The sequence below is a fragment of the Typopeltis vanoorti genome, chromosome 10, assembly GCF_054136105.1.
Source record: "Typopeltis vanoorti isolate ZY-2024b chromosome 10, IOZ_Tvanoo_1.0, whole genome shotgun sequence".
Taxonomy (NCBI): domain Eukaryota; kingdom Metazoa; phylum Arthropoda; class Arachnida; order Uropygi; family Thelyphonidae; genus Typopeltis; species Typopeltis vanoorti.
The window spans coordinates 111,240,555-111,248,879 of NC_143558.1; the positions used below are offsets into that span (position 1 = coordinate 111,240,555).

General features: G+C 33.3%; 1 pseudogene; it reads left to right on the top strand.

The window, feature by feature from the left end:
• Positions 1–2,277: 2,277 nt before the first annotated feature.
• On the top strand, positions 2,278–5,327 carry LOC150102695 (venom peptide SjAPI-2 pseudogene; annotated as a pseudogene).
• The last annotated feature ends 2,998 nt before the right edge of the window (positions 5,328–8,325 follow it).

Genomic DNA, 8,325 nt, shown 5'->3' on the forward strand with positions numbered 1-8,325 from the left:
GTAAATTCCAAGTGTTGTAGGACAGATTTGCCTGTATGCATTTAAGAGTAAGTTTGCGCGTGCACGTACGCACGCACGCACGCACGCACACACACACACACACACACACACACACACACACACACACACACACACACACACACACACACACACACACACACACACACACACACACACACACACACACACACACTTTCTGGTTTTATTCTTTTGAATCTATTTTTAAACACGATCTGATAGTTTCGGTATGTTCGGCGATTTTATTGTTATTATTTTCTATATTTCTCCTCAACTGTTTACCGAAATAAGTCATCAGCATCCACTAAACTAAATGATGCGTATCACTGAACTGTCATATCATTATATATTAAGTAATTTACTAAGTGAAGTAGAAGACTGAAATACATATTGTGGAAATAATGTAGCGAAACCAGGTCATAGACCTCAGTACATATTGGTTTTCAGAGCAAAAGTTTAAAAGATTCCATATGAACTATTTATAATAAAATATTAATAATCTTAATATTTAATAAATTTTACTTGTTTTTGTTATATGGAGATAATGAGAAATAGTACAGTATTACTTCTAACTTATTTTCTGCTGATAAATATTTGGCTAGCGACTCATCGGATTAAACTTAAAAATACTGCTACAATACGCTTTCCACAGTCTCTAAATGTTTTTGAGACGGTACATTGCACAAGCACTGCGTAAAAAATGCTTCACACCAAGTTTATTTTGTTTTGTTTTTTTAAAAAACGCGGCCACGAACAGTTAACTAGATTTTGATAAGCGATTTTTTTATTTTTATGTAACTGAGTTCAAATGTGAGTTTTTAACAGAATAACATCAACTCACGCTCTTTACTAAAATATCCAGTTATGTTCTTTATAACTAAATCTCCTTGATTTGAAAATAGTGCTAAACAGATTTAATATTATCAATAATTCACGTTATTTGAGAACGGAGGTGTCACTTAAATATTTTCAAGTATCTACAAAAATGAAGATACACCAGCGATTGTTTTATGTATTTATTTAATATTCAGAAATTTAATGTTCATCTAATTTATGGGAAAGAGAGAAGAATTAGTAATTTGTTCTCAAAACTTGAGAAAAAAAAAGAGAGTTAATATCAATAAAAATTAACCTGATTTCAAAAATTAGAGCTAGTTGCCTGCAATAATTTAAGTTTCTTAATGTTGTCTACGTTATACTCTCAATGTAATAATGTATCATTGCTCAAAAATGTACCAAAAAAAAACCCTTTCTTATCGACTTCTTATTCTCGATTTCAATTAACAGAAAGTCCTGTATTACTGTTGTTGGAATTTCATAATAAAATTTCGCAGCATAATACTGCCAACAACGAGGCGTATTGTATTGGAATAGCATTTCTCGTTTGATTTGGGGAAAAAAAAAATTAAAATGACAATGAGGCGTTTCGAATGTCGTGTTTATTGATCTCGGTAACCTGGATATATATAGACCGCAGGAAATAACAGGAACGATGGTAGAAAAAGAATAATAATAATATAGAAAAAGGATAGTGCGCACTCAAGTGCTATACTGTGCCCTTCACTATGCGCAACCTCGTCATCTATATTACCTAACTCTCGTTCAGTATGAGCGACCTTCAGTACTTTTCTTCAAACCTACGCAATTAGAGATTTCAAAAACTCCACTGAGTTTTTGAAAGCGCTCGTACTAATGTACTTAGATACATCACAGAATGAACAGAATAATACTTTAATTCCTTAGTTGACTTTGTAGTTGAGGGTTTATTATTATTATGTTAAGCCCATACACGAGAGGTTGGTTGATCAACCTATAGTACATTAGTACCCTGTATGGGTATTTATTAGGAAACAATCACATGACTAGCCAGGTGCTAGAAATGCTCTAAATAACTTTATTTAGTTATGAATGTATTTCATCACGCTAAACTAATTAGTGTTGTGCAGAAAGACAAAAGTTTCCTTCATTTTTAGTTGAACTGATTTTCACATTATTATTCTGCATCATTTCATTTATGAAATGACGTATTTTAATATTTTAGCATTCTGTTGCGTGAAAATATTGAAAAAAATTGCAGAGCTGTGAATAGGAATCATAATTTGCTTATTATAAAAAAAAATCGTAATACTCTTCAAATAAATAAAGTTTTGTAGGTTTGAAATATAATGTGCATCCCGTTTTCGTTGCACGTAAGATTAACTCAAATCAGGACAGAGTATTTATTTTCAATGATATGCTTCAGAAGTATTCTAGCAAGTTATGAAATGTAGCCTAATAATTGCCGATTGAGATTTGAGACAGTGATAAAGAGTATTTCCAGGAATTGCATATTTATAATGAGCAGACTAGTTAAAGAACAACCACACTAAAGAAAAATAACGTAAATTTGAAAAAAAAACGTGCTTTAATATTTGACAAAATTTATTTGCCAAACTCGAGTATCTGAATGGTAGTAGTCCTTGATTATTGAGCACAAAAAACTATATATATATATATATATATATGCAGCTGTCTGAGTTGTCTGTATCCCTTTGAGTATCGTGGAGTTATAAAATTCTTTGTAAAAGGAAGTTTAACACCAAAAGAAATTCATTCGAATTTCAAAAACGTTTGTGGGCACTCTTCTCCTTCGTTTTCGACAATTAAGAAATGGGCTGCCGAGTTTAAACGTACCAGCCTTAGTAATAAAATCTTTGATGATAGTGTAACTGTCTAAAGATATTTTGTTGTAGAGGAAGGTTATATGTTTTGGTCAGCTTTTCTACTGCTTAGCTGATATCATCCTATGTTGTTAAGTCATCGGTTACTTGTGACTGAGACATCCAATGGGTATTGCGAATGGTGAAACGGCTTTAAAAACTGTACCATTTATACGCATTAACTGAAACTCACATGTTATTCATGATTCGTTTTACACTTTGCAAAGAGAATTACAGTCAAGGCTAAAGCGCAATAATACATCTTAATATATCACGAAAACTGCTGAAACAGCTCATGTTAAAATTGTGTATTCATCCTGGGTTTTGCACGAACGATATCTTTAACCTAATGAGAAAGTTTGTTATTGAAATCTGAGAAAGCCGATATCAGTATTTGAAGCGGTACGGTAACTTCATATAATAAACGTTCGCTATGATAAAAACAACAGCATTTAATCAAAATAAGGAAGAATATATAATGATGTTCTGTGTGCTATGTTCTCATCTAAACGCTTTCATACATGGCAATGCATAATGTATTGCTCAAGAATGTATTAATCATAGTGTAATAAAAGAATATTTGTCATACTTGTTATTCACAAAATATGAGTAACTAGTATGACTACAGTTGAAAAAGGGCACACGTATTGTTATAAATCTCCGAATAGGTCATTTACAGTAAACTATATATAAGCAAATTATACTAACATCAGCTTATTTTTTCTCTACTTTTCATTCGATTTACTGAGCTTGTTTTGTAGTTACGTAAGTATAATTATACAGCACATATTCCATTGGATAGTTAGTTTAGTTTTGATTCCATTTGCGCCTTAAAATGTGTGATTACTTGAAAGACTAAAATGCATTTATAAAATATTTCAGGCAAATCTTCGCTGGGCAATGGTTGTCATTCTCGCCTTTATCGCTGTTGCATCGCTTTCTACCATGTACTCAGCTGAACCAAGTAAGTTTTTTTTTTTTTAAATCATAAATAGCATACATACATAACATGTAATGGGTACGAATTAAAAACTTATTAATTAGGTTTGGTTTAACGTGCAAAGAGAATAAACACTATGCACCCGAAGTAATATGTAGTTCACAAGAGTCGAACTTCTGTAAAAATGCTAAATCTCGTAAGGTAAGAAGAATTTCATTAGATGTCTTCCTAGAACTACTCACGTCCATAACGAGCTTTCCCTACATCCCAATTCTCGATCATGTTTTTCTTCCTTGATGCAAGGTATGAAAATCATAATAATCGAAATATTGTATGTTAGTCATTCTATTATTATGACCCTATATAACCCTACGTTTCTATTTCTATTGAAGAGTAGGGTATCTTGTATGTATTAATTCAAATGACGTGATGTGGAATGGAAAGGTGATTATTCAATTAATTTTTGTAAGCACGCACGCACATACACATATTTCTATAAAATTATAAAAAATAACGATCAACTACGTCATATGATACATGCAATCTTACTACAAAAGCTATAATAAGAAAAATTACATTTTTAAACACACGTCCTAAGCGATTTATAATTATGTTTTTGTCACAAAAATTTGAAACAGTTATACGTAATAAGCTATTCAGTTCTTTTTCACATAAAATTTTGAAGCAGATAAGATTTTAGTGTATAGTTTAAATTAATATAATGCACAAATTGCACAATTATTTTTTATTTATTTTTATACAGATTTTTTCTGCCGGGTTAAATGCTCCAATAGTCTATAATTTTTATTTTATCATTAATGGTAAAGTCAGGTAAAGTAATTAAACAGTTAACTCCATTTGACTTTACAAAAATGTTTTTGCTACTAGTAGAAATAATTTGCTGAACATTCTTTTACTACTGCGATCAGACCTTTTTTTGAAATCTTGATAGAATTTTCCTTTCATAAGGTCAATCTTATGTACTGTTCTAACCTTTGGTTTGTCGAAGTATGACCTTTTCTCCAGGATAAGTGTTTTGATCTCCACTTAGCGGTGCGCTTACGAGTTACATAGGTTCCTTCGTAAATAGCTGGCACCCCGGGTTCTAGTTAACGGCCGCTTGATAAGCAACATAAAACTTCACATATGCTTATTATACGAGGGGAGAAAGAACCTATCTCAAAACTTATCTCCATGTTTCATCAAATTGTAATACTTCGTTCTTTTTATTTTAGGATATATGATAAGACATGTCAATTCCTTCGTGGTGATTATCACCATTTTTCAGCACATCCTCGAACATTCTTTTTATTACCTTATTCATGAATTTGTAACGATGAGTAGAATTCTTAATATTAACACGCTATCAAAATATTTGACTTCGTAATGATTTCTGTTATTTTTTTGCATCGATGAAAAAAATACAATAAAGAAAAGCATTTTTTATGATATCACGCTAACAAGGAATATTTTCTCTTCTTATAGTGTGTCAGTGTCCTCAAGCTGAAGAACGTTGGGACGATTGTGGTACAGCCTGTCCTTTGACATGCTGTAATTACACTAATCCGCAACCTTGCACGTTGCAATGCGTGCCAGGATGTTTCTGCAATGAAGGATTGGTCAGAGACGAGTGTGGGAATTGCATTTCTCCTTCGCAGTGTCCAAAATAAACAAATTCAAATATCTTTTATAATTATTTAAAAATCATGTTTTAATGTACTAAAACAATGCATTATATTTTAACAGAATTAACTACGTATTTCTTTATGTGAAATATTTGTACAATGATTTGAAATAAATTTTTTCTGAAAAATATTTGAAATTCATGCAAATAATTATAGTCATAGACTGGAAATTAAAACTGCACTGAACCTTAGTACAAAGACCATAGACTTCAAATATAAAGTGCGTAACATAGTATATAGCATTCATAGCAGAGTACAGTTTAAATTCATCCTCATGGATTCGATTGATCTTTGCCACAAATAATCGATTGGTGACACACTAACTTTATAGGCTGGCGATACTTAACTACAAAGTGGCGTCATCTTCAAAAAGGCCAAACACAAAATTTGATGACAAATAGTTTGAGACTATAGAAATGATGAAACTTTTCATCTCATAATGATCGAATCACTTCTAACTCCCCATCCCCCACTGGACTATGGACTATTTAAAAAAGTGGCCAGTAGCACACATCCAAATATTTCAACTCATCGCGGCATATTTCGGCACAGATAGTAAACCCAGCAGACAACTTCTTCCCGGTCTGTGAGGTTCACACAAATAATTCGGGACAAACTCTCTGTGAGTGCATCTGATGTAATTGCACTTCTAGACACGCAATTTACAACCAAAAGATACTAGTTGTAGTGGTGGTGGAGGTGGGCGGTAGATGGCGTTCATGGAGATGATTCGTAATAGATGTTCGGTGTAGTGGTTGAGAAAGTTGTATAAATTGAGACAGTTGTAGGTGTCCTCCCGCGATGAGTCTTCGGACTCTTTGGAGGTGTCAGGAATAATAATAATAATAATAATAATAATATACTGTATACATATACTTCTTCAGACTTATTGTGCACAATAACTAAAAGATTGCAGGTTTCTATTTTTTAAAAAGAATACAAGGGAACCTATACTAACGAACTTTCATGATACGAACAATTCCTACTTACGAACACCGCAGGAGCTAATAATTTGCGACCCCAATTCATTTAATGAACATAGAACCTCACGCCGACGAACATTTTACGATGCCCAAAGTTCACCCATACATTAATAAGGTTAACAATATATCTCATAAAAAAATAAATTCAGTTTATGAACGTTCAACTTACGAATACGTTTCAAGAAACGCATTATGTTCGTAAGTTGGGATTCTCCTGTATTACAGTATTTATTAAATTTTGCGATTCCCTTTAACAAGTTAAGTAGGTTTAACTCTCTCTCTCTCTCTCTCTCTTTCTCTCTCTCGTGACTTTTCTAAAGTTAAATAAGATTTGATCTCCGATCTGATCACCGGCTACATCGAAATAAGCCTGATAACAGAAAAGTGAAAGGTACTTTTTAAAAAATTTTAAGTCTGGGCACTGTCCAGCATTTTCTCTAATACTTTTTTGCCATTTCTCCGGAGACCGACCGTATTTTTTAATTCGATTTCTTCCTCTGCAATAAACTTTGCTACACTAATCATTGCTTCGAGGTTCTCGACAATAGAATAACAAAGAAAACAATTAAACGATGTCTGTCCCCCCCCACCCCCCACACCCTATTAAGTACTAAACGTAGATCATCGTCTCTTGGCAATCTAAATAAAATAACAAAATGTATTTTTTTTCATTGCAGGCTACATTAATATCAACCATCACCGGGACAGGCGATTATATTCCCCACTTAACTTTGCTTTCCTAGATGCTTTAACCATTTATATTGTTCACTGCTCTTTGTAATTAAAAAAATCCTCCTCACGTCTCCGACAGGAATCGAACCTAGGACACTCCTTTCCCAGGCGTATTGTTGCAAAGCGGACTGTCAAAGAATACCGGTTCAAAATCTCAACTCATCTAATACATATATCCCTAAAGAATTACTATTAGACAGGGAGTGTAATTATGACCACAATCTACATAAAAAGCATGGAGTTATTTCTTGCCGATGAATTAAACTTGCTTCAGGAAAGTAACCTGAACTTATATTTTCATTCGAATCTGCACTTGCCGAATCTAACTTTAAAACAAGTCTGTAAATAGGGGAAATGTGTGCAGAAACTTCAGTGACAGTAAGAATACAAGTATTTTAGTTGTAAATAGATGCAATTGCCAATGGGTTTACTTGGGTGTGGTGATGGTGGAGGGGAGGAATACAGGAAAATTCAAGTGCAAGCGTAAAATAACTGCAGAAACTGAAAACTTAGAATTATCTGAAATTCATACGTTAAACACCTATGACTGAAATGAGCGAACAGGGCCTGAGAATAATCAACCAAAAACACAAGGAGCGCTTGTTGATAGAAACTGATCTCCATTTGCAATCAGTGAGACAGAATATTTCTTAGTACAATTGCATCATTATATTCATGACCAGTGCTTTGTTTCTGGACGGGAAGGTACGGCGTACTAGCAGCTTTATTAATAATGACGCACGTATTTATTATCAGTTTAACTTTCAGCTTTTCTAGTTAGCGAAAAATGCGTACCACCACCTATTGTTTGACGGTAAAACGTAGCTATTTATGACTAATAAGAAGTCTCGGTTATTTTACTAAACGGCATGTCCCTTACTTAATCAGTACTCATTCAGTTTTTACATATGAAACCAAAAATGCTTCATATGTAAAAATGACGAATTGCATGTTTATTTTTTCGATGAATTGCATTTTCGACGAATTGTCATTTGATGAATTGTTCATTCTATGAATTGCTTTTTAGATAAACAGTCTTTCTATTAACTGTTTTTCGATAAATTTTCATGGAACCCAACTAACTTTGTCTTGAGCTTGCGTAGCGCAGTCTGTATAGACGAAGCCTATTGGTTGGAAAGACGCGAATTCGATTCCCCTCAGTGACTTGAGGAACTTTATCTGGTCTCTTTCGACTGAAGGTGAGTTAGCGGTTTCATATGGAGATAAGGAGTTTTTTCGGCAGGAAACTCGAGTTTTTCGTACCCTAG